This window comes from Podarcis muralis, chromosome 1, assembly GCF_964188315.1.
Source record: "Podarcis muralis chromosome 1, rPodMur119.hap1.1, whole genome shotgun sequence".
NCBI lineage: Eukaryota > Metazoa > Chordata > Lepidosauria > Squamata > Lacertidae > Podarcis > Podarcis muralis.
The window spans coordinates 54,790,268-54,810,005 of record NC_135655.1 but is presented as its reverse complement, the minus strand read 5'-3'; the positions used below and the strand labels follow the sequence as shown (position 1 = coordinate 54,810,005).

The window sequence follows — 19,738 nt, the reverse complement described above, 5'->3', positions numbered from 1 at the left end:
GCATGGAAGTTTGCATATCCTTCAGGTGATCAGAGTAAGGTGCTGATCAGTAAACACGCTGAGTTCTATGAGCAGGATAAAAGGTCAAAAACTGCTGTCCAGCGTGATCTGCTCTCAGAATGCCTATCTGATTCTGAGGAGGAAAGGGAGGCAGAGGCTGATCCCGATGATGAGGACCAGGTCCACGATCAGGGTTCAGAATCAGATGATGACGATCAGGTCACTGACCAAAGTCAGGAACAGGAGGAGGTATCTGTAGCTTCTCCACAAGATGTTAAGAGAGCACCCAAAAGCGAGCCTAGTTCTCCTGTGAGTGTAATGGGGAGGATTCGAAAACGCTTTAAGTCAGAGGGGGAATCCCGTGATGCTGAGGACACACCTTCTGGTGGCGGTGAGTCAGAAGTAACATCTGAGTTTGTGCCTAGAAGGTCCAGTCGCGCAACAAAGGGCGTTCCACCTGAAAGATATCAGGCCACAAGTGCGTGGATAAGTTTCGCACAGTGTGATTCTGAGAGTGTTGAAGGGGTTCAACAGGTGCCTGGGAAAAATGCTGGAAAGCGGCACAAGGCAAAGGGAAAGGTGTTGAACTCAAAAGGGTCTTGTCAGAATGTGCGGCAAAGGGGGGTGTGGGATTTGGAACTTAACAGGTTAAGTGTTTCCCATGATGCCACAGCATTCTGACATCAGCTTTTAGAAGCTGGGAGGAGCTGGGAGGAGGTTTCGTTCTGTTCCTCTCTGTGCTGTGAGGGGGAAAGACGTAGTCTGTAATGGCTGCTGTGAGTCCTGGAAATTTCTGAGAAATGTCGGAATAAACAACTGTAAATAGACAAACCTGACTGCGTGTGTTTGTCAAAGGACGTGATAGCCTTCCCGCTGTGTTCAACTCTGCTGGGCGTGACTGGACGACGGAGCTAAGTGGCGCAGCTGAGGGAAGCGCGCCGGACGGCAGTAACGGCAGTAAAGAGCTAAAAGCTAATTGTGGTTCGTAAATCAATTAGCTGGGGTCACGCCAAACAATCAATAAACTTCAGAGTGTAAGTCTGAACCTGGCTGAACATGCGTGAAGCTACACAACTGGTGAAGAAAGCTGACTTCTCTGCCACTACTGAGGCCACAAGTAGCAATCTGGCAAAACTTTTCTGAGTGGTGAATGGTATCCTATGAAGAAAATATCTTATTCTCTTATCAAGTGACATCCTCAGGGGTTATTGGTAGATAGGGACCGAATTTAACATTTGATTGATTGCTGGTGTTACAGTTTTTAAGTTACTATAGCAAAGCACTTTGATCTACTATTACCCAGCTGCAGCTCTGAATCAGATGGAAATATGGTGAGAGATCTGTTGCAATAATGCCACTGTTAGATTTTACACATGCTTATAAGACTATGTTCATAAAAAGTATAATTTTGAAGAGCTTTAAAATTCATAATAATAAAGGCTCATAGAAGAAGACACACAAGTCAGTGTTTCTGTAAATGCCTTGTTATTAAATTGCTAACTCCACTCATTGATACAGTAACCACATGCAAAGGTGGTTTTGTTTCTCATTTATTTTTTTGATGAGACTCTGTCTCCTGTGGGGCTTCGCTTTTGATGTTGTTTTCCTTGCTGTTGACTGGATTTATTTTCTTTCCACAGAACTATCCCCTGTGTCATCCTTCATCATTTTAGAATACAGTCTTTATGCTTACACACAGAACTCTAGTTTTGTTCAGGGAATTTGGGGCTTTTCTTAAAGAAAATGGTGGCGTTCCCTTCCCCTTTGTATGAATGAATGGCCCTGATTTAATTTATAACAGTATACAAAGTGAATACATACAAGATGAGAAAGGATAACGTGTCTAGTTTAATGCTTTTCAAGAGGCCCTGATACCAGGAATATCCATCTTTCAAATTTGGTGGTGCTATGGCATAAATAGTAAATATTATACAGCAAGGCCCTTTATATGATGGCATCAGGTCATCACTGTTTATCTCACTTTTAGCACTGAAAATCTTGAGAAGGTGCTCTAAGTTGTGGTAGGTATGATCATGTTGGCTTGGCATGAGCTTCAAATCTGTATGAAGCTTTATGCTTATATTTGCACTTGGCCAAAATATAGCAAAGGGCAGAATCTGCAAATTATGCCATGATCAAACACTGAAAAGCTGAAATTTGCAGAGCTGGTGAATCTGGAAGGAAAAAGTAGTAGTACTAAGTGTGGGACAAGAAGGACAAGAGAACTATAGGAGGGACTGAAGCTGAATGCTCAGGACATGAGCAAAGTAGAATACAGTCATACCTTGGTTTTTGAACAGCTTAGTTCTAGAACATTTTGGCTCCTGAACGCCGCAAACCCAGAAGTGACTGTTCTAGTTTGTGAACTATGTTTGGAAGCTGAACGTCCGACAGGGCTTCTGTGGCTTCCAATTGTCTTCAGGAGCTTCCTGCAGCCAATCAGAAGCCACGCTTTGGTTTCCAAGTGTTTTGGAAGTTGAACGAACTTATGGAATGGATTCTGCTTGACTTCTAACTGTAAAGATCATCATGTTTCCCATTGGAGTAGAGGAAGACTTCCTCTTTCATCCAGACATTCTGCAGGGATCACACAACATTGGTAGCACCTGAAGAAATAGTGTGAAAGTGCTTTGAGGTCATTTCACAGTTATTGAAAACATGGGGGATGAAAAATTCTAGCATGTGGACAGGAAAAAAAAAATTCTATATATTTATGAATGCTGTTGTCTACCTTGAGCTGCATATTGGTAGGGTGAATGATTCATTCAAATATATAAATAGTGCCACCCTCCACAATAGCACATTGCCCTACATTCCACCACCACCACCCCATCAGTTTCTATCACTTTTCTGTTGTTTATGGCAATAAAGTAATTGTTGAGAGAGCGAGAAAATGTAATATTAATGCAGGATATTACATTCATCAAAACTGAAAAGTAGCTGAAGACACCCATCACCAGCCACATTAGTTAGCCCTTTTCAATACCCATCTGTTCTCCTTGTGATCACATATCTGAACTAACGGAAAGGCAGGATGCCAGAGTGCAGAGCTGCCAATAACAGAACAGCTGTGAAAAATATGTAGCCTAATACAATATTCAAACCTGTAAATATTGGGTTCTCAGTGGACTGTCACTTAGTCTGCGCAAACACATACCACAAAGAACTCTCGACATCAATTGGTAATACAGAGCATCGTTTTGTCACTCTCTGCATTTTGTGATTCACCAATACATGCACTCAGACACTTACCTTTTATTGTGGTATAGTTGCTGTTTGATCCTAGATTTCTTTGAGATAATTTAGAGCTTCATGTCCACACCTTGGATCAATTGAAGCTGTACATGAGAGAGTGCATGTCGTTTTCCCCCATTCTCACCAATGGCTGGTTGTGTCCAGATCAAGAAGTGTTCCCTGGCTGCAGACATGCCCCACTCTCATTTTCCTCTGGCTAAGCATTAAATTTATGAGCATGGATGCTGGGTACAGAGAGCCCCTCTATGTTTTTGCTTCTGTGTATAACACCTGGTGTTCCAGAATTCTAAACCTGTGGGGGATTAGGGAAAGAAAAATACCTGTGTCTTTCTGAGCTATGGTGAACCTGGTTATTAAGATTAAATTTTTATGTAGCCATCTGTCATGGATGCTTTAGCTGAAATTCCTGCATTGCAAGGGGTTTGACTAGATGCCCCTCAGGGTCCCTTCCAACTCCACAATTCCATGATTCTGTAGCCTTCTTAGACTTTACCGATTGGTAGGGTGGGCGTTGCTCCCAGAGCAGGGAGGAAGGAGTCAAATGACACCAAGGTTGGTTCAGAGAAAGAGTTTATTCTGCTCTCCGGATAGCAGAAGGCACTGCGTGATAGGTTCACAGCAAGCACAAAAGCAAGAGAAATTTCACACAGTATATATATCCTCCAGGCACCCTCTCCCCGCTTCCCCAGGAATCCAGCCTCATATGTTCATACACATGAGCATAAACAGATGTTCCTGTACTTAAGTTGACATCCATGACTATAAACGGATGTTCCTGTTCCTGTACTCTTATCTTGCGGTTAGGAGGGTCACTCAGCTATAGGAGTTTCCCTTGACGCCATCTCTATCTCCAGCCATGGGGGCTGACAGACCCTGTCTTGCAGAGTCTGTGCATCAGTATGTCAGGATATTTACAACCTTCAAGATAAGATAAGCCCCAGCTCTGCCGTCCCATCTCCACTTTGGAACTGACAAGGCCATCCATTAAGCATCACGGACTGATAAAGGAGAGGGCTTTGTTTATACAGCTGGGTTCCTGTTATACATTGGCTCAAGTGCTCAAGTTAATGCTTTTTAGCTAATTGACCCTTGGAGAAGGAAAAATGGGGATTTTGGGGCCCGTTTCAGACTGACTGCACAGTCAGGCTTTAGATTTGGGAAACCCATTCCTTCAATTCTATAAAACCACTTTGGAATCATTGCCAAATATGCAGTGGAGTCTAACCATTCATGCATCTAGCTCAGTATTGTCTGCACTGACTGGCAGCAACTCCCCAGGTTTTCAGACATTCAGACATGAGGGTCCCCCCCCCCCAGCACCACCCATAGATGCCAGATTGAATTTAGGATCTCTGACATACAAAACATGTTCTCTACTACTGAGGTATAGGCTCTTTCTCAAAGTTCCTTTAATCAGATAGTGCAATCTTTAACATAATTATCTGGAAGTAAGTCCCATTGAAGCCAATGATTAATCCTATTAAAATCAATGTCTCTTCTGCTCTTTCCATTATAAAAGGAAGTACACATCCACTTCCAATGTATTCTCCTAGCTTTTGAGCAAAAATATCACAAATCCTGTATGTATTATCATATTTACCTGACATCCCTATTAAAATTCCAAATGTGCAAGATTCCTTAATCATCAGTTCAAACCTGCCTAATTAGAATGTTCTCATTAAAGTAATTAGTCCCTCTCCTGAAGGGCTAATCCATTGATCTGTAATATTTTCATGTTAAGCCTTGCACTAATGCCCTTCCCAAGATGAAGGTCTGTCAATATTAAAAGAACTTGTGTGAAATGATGATTAAAGAGATTTCTGCTTTTGTTTGTAATTTTCATTATAAATGGATGGAATAACAATCACAGTACTTTTAATATGCCATCTTTCATCTATAGGGCCCTACAAATATACATTTGTAATTACCTTTGGTTAGTAACACCAATTATCATATTATATTAGGTTTTTTCCTACACAAACAGTTTTTCTGGGTTAGTAGTCATATTCAAAGCTAAATCTCTGCTATTTTACATGTTCAAATGTAATGGATTCTGAAATTAGTGGCAGGAGAGTGTGCAATATCTACTGTCATGGACTGGCTGGATGCAGAGGAGTGGTGGAAGGAACCAGCTGGTCAGAGGGAAAAGAGGAAATAGACTGGAATGAGGATGCTGAAGAAGTAACAAGGTTTAGTGAGCAGGAAGAGGCTGTGGCAGAGAGCGGTCCAGAATCAGAGGCAGAAGCAGAGACTGCAGAGGAATGGGGGCTGGCTGCTGAAGAAGCCTGGGAGTCTCACGTCCTGCTGTGACCAGCTCCTCTCCTACCTGGTCTCCCAGAGCATGAAAAGGAATGAAGAGGGCAGAGCAAAGAGAGACAACATGAAGGAGCCTCAGGTTTCCGGGAAAGGACCTGGGGGAAAAGGAGCCTTAGAGAGTGGTGGAAGGTGGGGACCTTCAGTCCGCATAGCTGTCCCATTGGGAGAAGACCTACTGGGAAGAGTTGCTGTGATCATTAGGCCTGAGCTGTTTTGTTTCTTTGAATAAAGAGTTAACTTTACTGACACATTGAGAATTATTGCTGACTTGTGCCCAACTCCCTCCTTGACACCTATGTAAATTCCCTTGATTCATATGTGCATTGATCTGTGGAGAGGCTGCACAGTTCATCTTGCTGTGAGGCCTACAAGGTCGGGCCCCTGCTCTCTTTCATGCCTGCTTTCACTTGGCTTGAGAGGGCAGGGCCCTGACTGACTCCAACTACAAAGGTTGCTACAGCTGTTCAAGGTGCCTCAATTATATCTATTGTTAAGCATTAATATTAAGGTGATGTAAACTTTTTTATGTCTTCTCATTACAGTGATACCTCTGGTTAAGAACTTAATTCATTCCTGAGGTCTGTTCTTAACCAGAAACTGTTCTTAACCTGAGGTACCACTTTAGCTAATGGGGCCTCCCGCTGCCGCTGCACCGCCGCCATGCAATTTCTGTTCTCATCCTGAAGTAAAGTTCTTAACCTGAGGTACTACTTCCGGGTTAGCAGAGTCTGTAACGTGAAGCGTTTGTAACCCAAAGCATTTGTAACCCAAGGTACCACTGTATTAAGGAATTGTCTTTTTTGTTTTGTTTTGTTTTGTTTTATGTTTGTGAGCCACTTTGGGCATGGTTCACCATCGAAAAGCAACATACAAAGGAACAGTGATGATGATACATAGGTTCCCTGTGGAATCTTTAAACTGCATTGCACTAAGAAAGAAAATCTGTTTCTACTGCTCTGTGCTGACTGTAAACCCTATGAAGACTTTGTTCTCTACTAATCAATTTCCTCCAGCTCTTTTCCAAGTCTTCCTATGGACAACTTGGCTTGTTCCCTTATTTCCAATAGTATCATCTTTAACTAGGTAGGCAGAAGTAATAATGATACTACCCTCAAGTCTAGAGAGGCTTCTATGACCAAATAACCACTAATGATTTTTCTTGCTTATATGCTGGAGGTTGGGAATATTTAATTAACTCATACAGATAAACTGGTATCTGCATTAGCTGCTTAATCTATCTTGCAAGATTGTGTTTTAACTAGTGTTGAGCTTTAAGTTCTCAGCAGAGAACAGCACCCACATTTCAGTCAACCAAGAAGAGCAGGAAGGAATGGCATCATTATGAATGATTGGGAAGAGTTCCTGCACACCAAGATATTGTGCAGAGTGCCTGAGAGGGCAAAAGATTCTGTGTGCCAAGCCTAGGGGGTGCTGTTAGGGTGTCACAGCTATGATGTAGTGTATTCAGTAGAACAGAAGTCAAGATACAGAATGCGTCAAATTTTGGCCTCACATAAGGTGCTGGTGAAATTTGAAAAACCAAAGTCTGCCCCTGCTGAATGCACACACATGCATGCATGTACACGCATGCACACCTCTAATACAGTTGTAAAATTAGGACACAAAATTTTCATCCCAGTGTGTCTGCAACATGAATTTAGTTTTGGACAGCAACTGTGCATCCATTTGCAAAAAGGGAAGCAAGTTTTGCATAGGGCAAAAATGCTAGCAAACTGTGCTTATGCCCATACTTGTTTTGGTTCAGGTTTTTTCTTTCTTTCTTTTATTTGTCCTTCAGTGAAACTGAGTATTTTTGACACCATGAGCATTATGGAAATGCTGACCTGGGACACTGTTTTGATAATGGATATCTCTGTTAATTTAAGACAGCTTCCTCTTAACTCAGCAAGGCAATACATCTTCATTAATGAAAGAACAATTTGTGTCTGTCAGACTTCAATTTGAATCTCCTGGGGTTACTCCCAGTGATTTTCTATATTTATTTATTATGCCTTATTGTGGTTCTTCCCCCCACCCTTTTGTCTATATTTCCTTCTGGACAAAACATCCTTTGTTTGTTTAGCTCAGATGCTCAGTTTTAAATTATGCATAATGTAATTGCTGTAAAATGCCTATTGCTTAATCAAATTGCTACTCCCCCCCTCCTTCAATAACAATGCTTTGCATTGGATTTTCTCATTCTTATAAGTCCACTTTATATTCATTCTCATTCATGGTCTTATTCGAAATGCATAAATCTTCACTTTATTCGATGTATTATGGAAATCTATATCACAATATTTCCTTCTCACTTTGGCCAGGAAGCACATCCCCTGCTGTTAATTGTTCTGAAGCTGTTGTCATTGACACATTATATGGCATTAAACTGCATTGCCATCAAGTATACCTTCAATGGGGAGCAATATCTAACTTTTTCTGTTAGAAGAGTATCAGTTCCAAGCAAGAAGTTGTATGTTGGTTCTGCCGTTATTGACGGTCTTGAGGACACTGATTGTAACCATCATAAAGCCACCTCTGCCTTTCCCCATCAAGGTCCTCAATATGGGTCTTTTACTTCATAAAGGTTAAGGCTAATCAACACATTTAGCTGTAGAATTAAAAGGGGGAAAGTAAACACAAAAAAGTAATATCACTTTTGGCCTTTTAATTCGAAGCTTCCCTACAAATTAGTGAAGTTCCAGATAGGCCTGGGATGTGGTTTAGATAACATTAGCTGGAGGGAACATTCCCTTTCAGTGTCTTCCTTAGGTTTTCTTTCTGTTTTCTTAAACATTTGCTATTTATCAGTCCTAAACGCTAAGCAAGGAATTCACTTTAATTTCAATGAGAGCCAGACTGATCAGTGTAGTGGACAGAACTGTGGAGCCATCCTCCCTGTCTGACATCTCTACAGCTTACTTGGGCAGAGATGAAAGAAGTGGCTGCAAAATCAGAGCTGAATGGACATGCCAACTGAGCCAATCTGGAGCTTCTACTGGTGCATCTGAACAACCCTGACCTCACCACTTCCCCAGCCAGCTCTGGCCCCATCTAAGTAAGATGCAGATACACCATTTTGAGGAGGGCAGTTCCAGGGCTCTGCCCTACTACACCGGCCACTAATGAATAATGGTTTTTGAACTTCTAGCTCATTAAAAAAAAATCTCTGGACAAGTACCTCTTTTGTGCCTTCTCTGTTTGAAGCATCGTTGCTCAATAGTTAAAAACAAGGTGTCTAATTTTAGAAAGATAAACTGTCATAGAGAATTATTTTAAGACTACACCATATGGAATTATTTTAAGACCACAGTTGTTTTTCCTGTGTTGCTATTATTGCCCGTAGTATATAGATAAAAATTGGAAACCTTTAGCCACTTTGAAAATCGATGCAAACTGCTTGTTACTCAGATGGACTGTCATACAACAGAAGACTGTGCAATTAATGAGCTGCACTCTCAGATAAAGCGCTAAGAGACCTATATCACCATTTAGAAGTGCAAAAATATTTTTTATTACTGTTTTAAAAAGTGATGGAGCATGTGATTTATACTGACAGATTTACCCTCCATCTAAACCTTGCAAAACATGGTGAATTCCTTGTGAAAAGCCAAACTGGTTATCCTCATAGGTGATGGGAGAAAGGTCTGAGCTGTCATGATCAAGGGGACCAGACTTAGGTCCACAAAGCTGAAAGGCTTGTTGCAATTTTGCCAACAGACACAACCCGTTTACTTGTAGATTTACAATGAACAAGATTGGAACAGATATTACCGAGAGTCCTTTGAAAATCAGTCAGGCATGGTGGCACACAAGTAGTTTTACTAGCAGAAAAGGTTGCCTAGGACTTTATTTTCATAATTTAACACATGCAATTATCAAAAAATAATTGGCTGCAGTAAAAGTAAGACAAGGGCAGTTTAAAATGGGTAAAAGGGCACCATTGTCATAAACAAATGGTGCCTAGTTTTAACCAAAGGTGGTAGAGAGCTCACAGCTCATTGCCCCCTTTATTGTTGTTTAAGTAATTGATCATTCTCACTTCCAATATATTGATTCCCCTCATATGCAACAGAAAAATAAAAACAATTGCTTTTTCTTTCTTCTTCTTTTTAGGAATGCAGATATACACGCACCATTCTTAATTACAGTGAGACTATTGTAGCCTTATTGGAGTTCACCGATTGGGTCTGCGTTGCTCTGTGACAGGAGGAAGGAAGTCAAAATGACACCGAGTTGGTTCAAAGAAAGAGTTTATTCTGCTCTCCGGATAGCAGAAGGCACTTGCGTGGTGAGTCCACAGCAAGTCCAAAGAAATGACAAGTTTCATGCAGTATATATATCCTCCAGGCACCCTCTCCCTCCTTCCAACCACGTCAGCTTGTATAAGTAGGTTGACATCACATATGTTCCTGCTCCGGCACTCTTACCATAAAAGGGATTTCCTTCCTGTACTCCTGACCATAAAAGGATATTCCTGTTCCTACTCCTATCTTAGAGCAAGAGGTCACTACTTCCGAGAACATGCTCTGGCGTTAGTGCCAGACTTGGGTCTCTGCGTCATTTGTGGTCAGGACATAAGATATGTCTGTGTCTGTTCTACTGGTAAAGTCAAGGCCAGTCTTGCCGTCAAACTGATAAGGGAGAGAGCTGTGTTCTTGTTTTGCATTTGCTCAACGGCTAAAGTTTATGCATTTTAACTAAGGAGAAATGGGGATTTTGGTGCAGTTTAAAAACTGCCTGCACAGTCAGTTTTGGGTTTTGGAAACCCATTCCTTCATTCCCTACTCTTCTTTTGGACAGCCTTTCGGCTCGTCCCAAGGTACTGGCCGGTATTCTCGTGTCAGTGCTGTAATCTGGGGCCGAATCATTTGTAACATCATTTTATGCATCATATTTTGCAGGCATTGTGTTAAGCAGGGTATACAGGAGCAGAAAAGAAGCAAGATTAGTCCATTAACATCATTACAAGTCCTCTAAGCCACCCAAGGTTCAGAAGCCACTGAGTCAACCAAAACATGTCCCATCCGTTCTAGGTTGGGACAGGAACATGGGCTACTTTCTCTCTTTCTGTCGCCAGGTGTCGAATAGCTACACCATGGTCAGAGATGTTAAAGCCACAGGCTCCTTCTGTCAAATTTAACGCAGCCCAAAATCCGGCGGAAGCCAAAATCGGGGCCATAACTGAGGACTCATTCCAAGGCACAGGGAGGAGGGGTACTCCTCCCAAAGCATCTATAGGTCACAGAGTGCGAGAGGTTCCAGGTGCAGACCGTGCAATTGGTTCGGTTTTGCAGAATAGGCTTCCATTTCTGCGTGTTGCGGGCACCCCATTCTCTCATTAGCCTTAAGTGGTTACCTTAAGTGGTGTGGGCGCAGCGATGGCCAGAAATTAGAAGACTACCATCCTGGCTAAAACCATGTCCCCCCACAGCCCTACCTGCATCATTTGGGCACAGGGATATATCTATTTCTTCTTTTTCTAACACCTGGGGTACCTCCCACAAAGCTACATACAAAGCTATATATTCAAAGGGAAAGAAAAGAAAATGTCCTCTTTTAGTCCACGCTGGATTCTTCTTTTGCCGTGCGTAAGTGGCACCAGCAGGGCGGTCGTCTGGTGGGCGCCGAGCCGATGCGGTGAGGAGAAGCGTGACGCGGCGTCTGTAGGGCACCGAGAGATGGTGAGTCGAAGGGGTTGGTGTAGATCAATCGTAGCAGTCCAATCTGATACTGCCTGGGGTTTGCTTCATCCTTCAAATCAGGCCTGCTGGAATATATGCAGTCAGGTGTTGGAGGCCCATTCTCTCCCATAGGTGGTGGCGTAACCGGGTTAAGAACCTCAGTAACTCGAAGCTGCAACTGCGGGTGCATGAGCAGTGCTTGGCAAAGGGAGATAGAAAAATAAGTTTCTTTCATGTCCAACAATGCTGGCCCAGTGTGAGGAGTGACGCACGTGGTTTCCTGTCCAAAGGTGAACTTGTCAGCTTTTGTAATCAGAGTGGCAGCAGTCACTGCTGTTCGCATGCAGGGAGGCAAACCTTGTTTCGTAGTGGTTAATTTTTCAGACAAATAGGCTATGGGTTGGTCATCGTCAGGGTCTAACAATTACCTTGATAAAATTACCTTGATAAAAAACATATTTCGCCATGTGCAAATGGCTTTGGATACCTACTAGGTCCACAAATCATCATATAGCATATATTCAATACACACAAGAAAACAACAATTTGAGCCCAACAAAGGACTGCTGGACATCCAAAGGGCCCCATTACCCCATTAATGCCTTCTGTTTCTTCAGCCAATTCCTATCCCTGTACTCTGCTGCCCTCAGGACCAAAGGCCCACTTTATCACTATATGATCTTATATACTGAAACACCCTTTTGTACTGTCCTTTTGTCTACTTCACCTCCTTTTCTTAGGTCCCTTCTAAATTCTTCAGTCCCAACATCATCATTATTTTTTTTCCCCTTCTCATCCTCTCTCTCTCTCTCTCTCTCTTTGACACTGACACAAAGATGAAGTATGTTAACAAGGTGACACAGGTGATGATCTGGCATCTGAAATCATTCACACAAACAGAAAGCTTAAAAACACAAAAAAAAACATGTACCAGATGCTGTCTCTCTTCCAGAGCTAAATATGATTGTAGCATATACACACACAAATTGCAAGAAGAAATTAAATCACAAAAGAATGAGATCCTCTCGGAAGGTAGCCTATTACCATGATTATCCTACCTTTTCCTTTTAAGATATGCTTCTGTTTTAAATTCTTTCTGCAGAATATTCACTGTGAAAGGGGGTTCTGTTTGGCTGCATTTGGAAGTTGATTGACCTTTTAAATAAACTGTAGGACAGTCCTTCCTAGTTTCCCCCTCTTATTATTTATTATTTATCTGCAAATAATTTAATCCTTGATATACATATTCACGTACTTAATTGGCTTGGGACAGTGGTTCAGTTAGAATTATGGTTCAGTTAGAATAAGTTAAGTGCTACCTGCTGTATGGCTGAATTTTCTTATAAGAAAACATCTGATGACAGTCAGAAAGGGTATTCCTATTAAACAGGAGGAATAAGCAACTCATGCTGACTAAATATAAACTCATTTCTGCATCTGTATATTACACACAGAAGGAGACAGAGTGCAACTCAACTCTTTAACACCACTTTTCTTTTTTTTTTAGCATATCTATTTAATTCAATCCCATGTAGAGCAGATGGGGAGGGGTTGAGAGAGCAGGTACCAAGACACTGTTTAGGGGAAAGGTTCCTGCTTGTTCCTTTTCATAATGTGAAACTAAATATCTGACCTAGAGCACTAGGAACATTTTAGGGAACACCACCATGTCGGAGAAGGCTACGAAAGCATATGACATCAGCAGCCCTGATAAGAAGAAGTGCCTGATAACTTTCATATTTGAAACCACAAAGAAAGGCACAAACCACAAACAAATGAATACAGGCAGTGGGGCCTTCACTTACTTCAAAATGTGGCATCTGATTCCTCATGCATTTTTGGTCCTAGTTGTGTATGCTACAGAGAGTGTAAACAAACCTTACACTAGAGAAAATCTCTGTAGCTTCTGTGTATGACTGTAGCTTTGTGTACACTGTATCTTAAGTGTGTTCTGCTGAAGGACAAAGCTTGCTTGGTGTTATTCGCTTTATGAGTTAATGTCCCAGTTTCCCAATACACATGTTTGCTATTTCACCCCAACACTCTTCCTTAATGGATTCACACATTCATGCATTCAGTTGGGCCAGTGTTCACATCATCCTGTTTTACTTAGCATTTTGGTTTGAAAACCCAAGTTCCACTTTCTCTGCACTTCCTGCAAGATTGTATAGTTGAAGGAAAGGGCCTCTAATAGAGCTTTTGTTTGCTTTTGAAGCTTTAGAAATTATTAACCCAAAAATATTGGGTCGGATCTACCCACTAGTCCTCTGGGGGGGGGGGTAATTGTATCAATAAGCATTGAGGTATTTGTCTATCAACATCTTGATTCTGCTGTCACTAATGCATTTGACAACTTTGGAGGTTCAATCAACACGAAGAGCTTCAATATCTCCCTTTCTCATATAAGATGTTTGTTTTGGAACACTTTCCACAGCCTAATGTAAACAGGGAAATAAAAATTTATTTTGCCTAAGACCTCTCCTGGCATGTACATTCAGAGCCATCTCAATTTTCAATTAATAGATGTCCAAGGAGTATCTTTCATGGGAGGGACATACTAAAAAAAAGGCACAAACAACTTTCCAGGTCCCTACTCTTGTTGTTAATTTATGGATGGTTAGCTGTCCAGCCAGCCAAAAAAAAAAAAGCTGTTCTATAATATATTATATTCTTAATTCTTAATTCAGAATTCTTTAAAAGCTGGTTTTACTCATGAAAACCTCAACCAAGAATCTTAGTGTGGATCACTCCACACCTCCATGTAGGACTGTGACTAAAGTGTGTTGCTGGTCACACAGCCTCTATCTATTTGGCTTTTACTATATTTAGTAAATTCTCTCTGAATAAAAAGAATTTACTCTCTCAATAATAGCATATTATTGCTCATATAATTAGCTGTATTAATTACTCTCAATAATAGCATATGAATATATTAATTTCAGTGATACTAATCAGCATAAAACACTCAATTGTCTTTACAACCCATTACCCAACCTTTCTCCTGTTCCAACATTCTCACTTCTTTACCCTCTACCTCTCACCTTTTCTACTTCCCTCTACCTTCTCCAGCCCAGACCACTACTTCACCTTCTGCATACACCTCTCTTCAAAAGAAGAGCCTTCTCCGACAGACCACTACTTCACCTTCATACAATTGTTCATCCCTTTTACAAATAAAAATATTATACGCATTTCAAAAATATAAAGGTAGTGCAAAAATCAATTTTGGTTGAATTTAAATATTGCTATGCAATATTTGGTAATTTGTAATTTTCCTTAGTGTTCTCTGGCCCCATTTTAACCTGGTTTCCAGACTCCACCAAGGGCTGCATAGCGTCTTTGTTTCTGTGTTAAACACAGACACTGCAAGGGGGATGGTTTACTGCTTTGTCCCCGTAACCCTCTTACTTCTCTTCTCATCTGTCTGAACATGGGATGGGGAGGTTAAAACCCCATCTCTTTTGACAACACTACCTTTTTTCCATACATTTGTACATTTTTACTTTTGATCAACATTTAACAAGTGGTTTCTAAATCACCCAGGGTACCTTATGCAACAGAGTCAATAAGAAACAAACCTATTAACAAAAACATTAAGATACCAGGTAGCTCAAAGCACAGTGAATTGATGACATTCAAATTCTGAAACCAGTACATGATTACATGATTGTATTAGTAATTGAAACCTTCCCACCTTTAACATGAAAACACAAAATTTGACCTCATGAGCAACTCATGTCACTTTTAATGTTAAAGACCAAATAATCCTTTTTTTTAATACTTGTACTCTGCAAGATTCTAGGTGTTTTAAGGTCTGTTTCCCAATCCCCTAACATGCAGCGCAGTGAATGTGGCAGAATTGAGAACCCCTTCATGCAGGGTTCTATTCCTGGCGCCTCTGCAGAGCACATATCTTTTTTCCTTTTTTTTCCCGGACCCCACGTGTTGGCAATACAAGACAAGCCAACTGGACGCACCTATGCTGGTTACTGCCAGAATACAGAAAGGAGCTTAAAGGGGTTTTTTCAATTGTAGCTTGACATTTCCAATTGTCCAAAAAGAACAAACACTGCAAGGGGGTTGGTTTACTTTTTCTTTTCTTTTCTTTTTTCTTTTTTCCGTTCCCTTAACCTCTGGGACACTCCGTCCACCTAACGTTATTTCCCACTCAGTCACCTTTCTCGGCGTCCTGTCAGTGGCCTAGACGGACTCGCGTCGCTAGGAACCGCACCTTACAAGGACCACACTTCGCTTCGTCAGTGGCTCTGAGCCCCAGCGTCTCATCCACTCAAAACATTCACTGGAGTGTCCCCATACACAAATAAATACACATACATACAAACCCCCATACACATACAAACCCCATGCACCTCCCCAATCCCCTTTACCCATAAACTTCCCAAAGCCGGTGGCACTTTTACTGCTCTTCTACCGGCAAACCAGCGGCACACTACTGCTCTCTACTGGCTAAACCCAGCGGCACTTTACTGCTCCTACTGGGCGGGGCTGATCAAACCCCTGACTCCCACAAACAAGCTGTGGAGCCTACCTTTCCCTTCCCTTGGGCACCCTTTTCCCCGTGCAGCTGCTGTCTTTCTTCCATCTCTGCTGCATCTCCACTCAGGTACGGTGTGGGGGCTCCCCCTAGAAATGGTAGGGTGCGCGCTTGGAGCCACCGACGCCGACCGAGCTGTTTGCTTCGCAGTGACGCCTCAGTCCTTTGTCCTGTCCTCGGAGAACGCGGATTCCCGGCCAACGCACCAAGAAATGTAGCCTTATTGGAGTTCACCGATTGGGTCTGCGTTGCTCCGTGACAGGAGGAAGGAAGTCAAAATGACACCGAGTTGGTTCAAAGAAAGAGTTTATTCTGCTCTCCGGATAGCAGAAGGCACTTGCGTGGTGAGTCCACAGCAAGTCCAAAGAAATGACAAGTTTCATGCAGTATATATATCCTCCAGGCACCCTCTCCCTCCTTCCAACCACGTCAGCTTGTATAAGTAGGTTGACATCACATATGTTCCTGCTCCGGCACTCTTACCATAAAAGGGATTTCCTTCCTGTACTCCTGACCATAAAAGGATATTCCTGTTCCTACTCCTATCTTAGAGCAAGAGGCCACTACTTCCGAGAACATGCTCTGGCGTTAGTCCCAGACTTGGGTCTCTGCGTCATTTGTGGTCAGGACATAAGATATGTCTGTGTCTGTTCTACTGGTAAAGTCAAGGCCAGTCTTGCCGTCAAACTGATAAGGGAGAGAGCTGTGTTCTTGTTTTGCATTTGCTCAACGGCTAAAGTTTATGCATTTTAACTAAGGAGAAATGGGGATTTTGGTGCAGTTTAAAAACTGCCTGCACAGTCAGTTTTGGGTTTTGGAAACCCATTCCTTCATTATGGCGAATAATGTCATCTTTCTCTTTTAACAGAAGCCTTATTTGCTTCTGGGCTACTGCAGTTGTATAATTTGGGGCTTTCACTAGCTAAGGGGATATATTATTTATTGTTTGTTTATTCTAAAGATTTATACTATGCTTTTTGGTCAAATAGCCAACAACCAACTGCTTAAAATACAGAAAATATGCAAAGCAATTACTCACCTTTTGGAGACGGAGTGCCTAAGAGAGATTCCTGGAGGAAGCATGATTTTAAAGCCTCTTCGAAGCTGAGTGCTGGGATTGGAGCAGCAGCAGACCACATAGTCTGGCATTGACACTCACCTGACCTCAGGGGCTTATGGAGACATAATGGGTACATGAAAACAAGGTTGAAATTATGAAAATACAGCAGTGGAGGCCATCCAGCACTCTTGCATTTGCACTGTACCCACCTTGCCCCAGTCTTTCCCCTCCTCTACCTCCTGGTAAGCAGCAGCAAGACAACCAATTGCTGGCCATCTGAGCAAGGGGCAGCTGTGCATAATGTGTTTGTGCATGATGGGCCTGGAACAACGAGTTGCACCGGCCACTCTGGCCAGCTCCCAACACACATAAAAACATAATAAAACATCAAACATTGAAAACTGCCTGATACAGGGCTGCCTTCAGATGTCTTCTAAAAGTTGTATAGTTATTTATCTCCTTGACATCTGATTGGAGGGCCTTCCACAGCGAGGGGGTCACTACCAAGAAGGCCATCTGCCTAGTTCCCTGTAACTTCACTTTTCACAGTAAGGGAACTGCCAGAAGGCCCTTGGAACTGAACCTCAGTGTCCAGGCTGAACAATGGGGCTTTAAAGGTCAGCACCAACACTTTGAATTATGCGCAGAAAAGTACTGGGAGTCTTGTGAGTCTTTGGTGTCCATTTTGGCTGTCTTAAAGCAGCAAGTTTGGGAGACAGGTGAAAATATGTTTATCTTTGTATAGACTGAGAGTTATGTTGATCTTCAGACTTCCAGAAAGGGGTAGTTTTTAAAAGCACAATGAAAGAACGTTTGCAGTATCAACTACGGCAGAGGTGGCCGGTGCAGCAGTTGTTAGACCACAACTTCCATCATCTTTGATAATTGAGCATACTGGCTGGAGCTCATGGGAGTTGCAGTCCAGCAACACTTGGAAGGTACTGCGTTGGCAATTTCTGTACTAGAAGATGCAGACAGCTATATTTTTTATTAGCCTTGGAGGGCTACTTTCCATTCCTCTGACTTTCATTTATGGAAGTGTAGCTTCTGAGTTATGCCTCTTGCTTCTTCCTTCTTCCTGCTACACACCCAACAAGCTCAACTAGTCATTATTGCTCTGTATGTTTTCCTTTTGAATCCACAATATGTTTTGGAGTATTGCTGCATCTTTAATTCTGCTCAGTTTACCACTGTAAATGATGCCAACCAGGCAAACAAAATGCTTCCTGGCCAGTAAAGCTAGATAGCTTTAGCAGTGCCCTTCACCACAGTTATTGTATATCTTTGTAGCTGTTTGAGTATATTATTTGTGCCTTGGCAAGGAAAAGGAAGGGGATATGAACTTTCTTGAATGCTCTTGCCTTTGTCAGCTTATATACAACTTGAAGGGATGGGGAAATGCTTATAGAATATCTGTTTACTCCAAGGAAAGAAGGGAGTGTGCTCTCTGTTAAAATATATTTATGAAAATGAGATTCAAATGACTGCATTGCCACACTTATCTACATAAACAAACATATTCAAGGGCACCATGATCCCGCAGTCAAATAAAAGTTTCTCTAAAGCCACCATCACTTTTACAGCCCCACATTTTTTACACTCGCTTAAGTTGACTGAATTATTACCGTAAATGCAGGTGGAGTGGGAAATGAGGTCATGTCTTCTGGTAAACATTTCATTCCACAGAAATGAGAAATAAAAGTGGAGGGAAGTTTATTTCACTACATAGTGCTTTAGATACTTGCAAACTCTTGATCTATTTCCTGTAAATGTACAAAGGGACTGTTGCTGAAACTACATACACAGCATTAAAGGTACCGTGCTGCAAACTTATAGTAACTCATCCTTCCTGCTGTAATTTGCCAGCTTGTTAACAGCATGTTCAGCCCTTCCCCATCCCATGTACCTCACCATGAACGGATCCATGAACTCACTCCTTCCAAAACACCTGACATGGAAGCTGTTCAGCACAAGAGTGGCAGCTATCAGGGCTGGACTATAGCCTTTAGGTACACATGAGCAGGTAGATAGTAAAGGAGGCAGGAGATGAGAAAGAATTCAGAACGGAATCCTTCACACAGAGGGAGCAAGAGGTGGGGTTTGGCAAAAAAAAACAAAACAAAAAAACAAAGTTTCCTCTCTATTTTTGTTTTTGAAGTTCAGATCTCCTTGAGATTGTCGGAATCTTCAAATGGAATTTTTGAAGCTCCTGATTCAGATGTAGAGCAAGTTCCAGTCTTCTTCCCCATCTCAAATGGTGAACAGCGACACAATACAGGAGCATTTGGTGGGGCAGGGCAAGTGGGGCAACATTGCTCACCTGGCTTCCTAATGCTGAACACTGCTGCTTGTTTCTGAGAGGGAGATGGAGAGGAGCAAGGCAGTGGAGAGCTTGGTGCAGGTGCAGCAGGGGAAGCCTAGAATTGACTCCACCACTGATTATGTGCTGCTCTGGCACTGCAACAAACTCCCAGCCACAAGCTCTCAGTGTTAAGAAGTCAGGTGAGCAATGTTGCTGCACCAATATTGTGTCGATATTCACTCTTTGAGATGGGTGGACACTATTTGGCATGGATGGAGCTTGCCTCAGATATGTAACAGGAGCTTCCATAATTCCATTTCAAGATTCAGAACCCCCTTAAGGAGATCTAAACTTTCAAAAAATGCTCAAAGGGCTCCTTCCTTCCTTCCTTCCTTCCTTCCTTCCTTCCTTCCTTCCTTCCTTTTCTCTTTCAGTACTCTGCCTCTTGCTATCTCATCCCTGTTTCTGAAGGGGAGAGGAAACTCAGCTTCAGTTATAGGAAAAGAGTATAAGTCTACAGGGAGTTATGATGTCTTTTTCCTGCAAAGGAAAAGTTCATTCCTCCATTT

At 42.1% G+C, this 19,738-nt stretch overlaps 1 long non-coding RNA gene across 1 annotated transcript; it reads right to left on the bottom strand.

The window, feature by feature from the left end:
* Nucleotides 1-12,803: 12,803 nt before the first annotated feature.
* LOC144327823 (uncharacterized) lies at nucleotides 12,804-15,389 on the bottom strand. Its single transcript, XR_013392976.1, has 2 exons — nucleotides 14,397-15,389; nucleotides 12,804-14,339 (listed from the first exon to the last, which is right to left on the bottom strand). It is a non-coding gene; the product is annotated as an uncharacterized LOC144327823 (long non-coding RNA).
* Nucleotides 15,390-19,738: the final 4,349 nt, after the last annotated feature.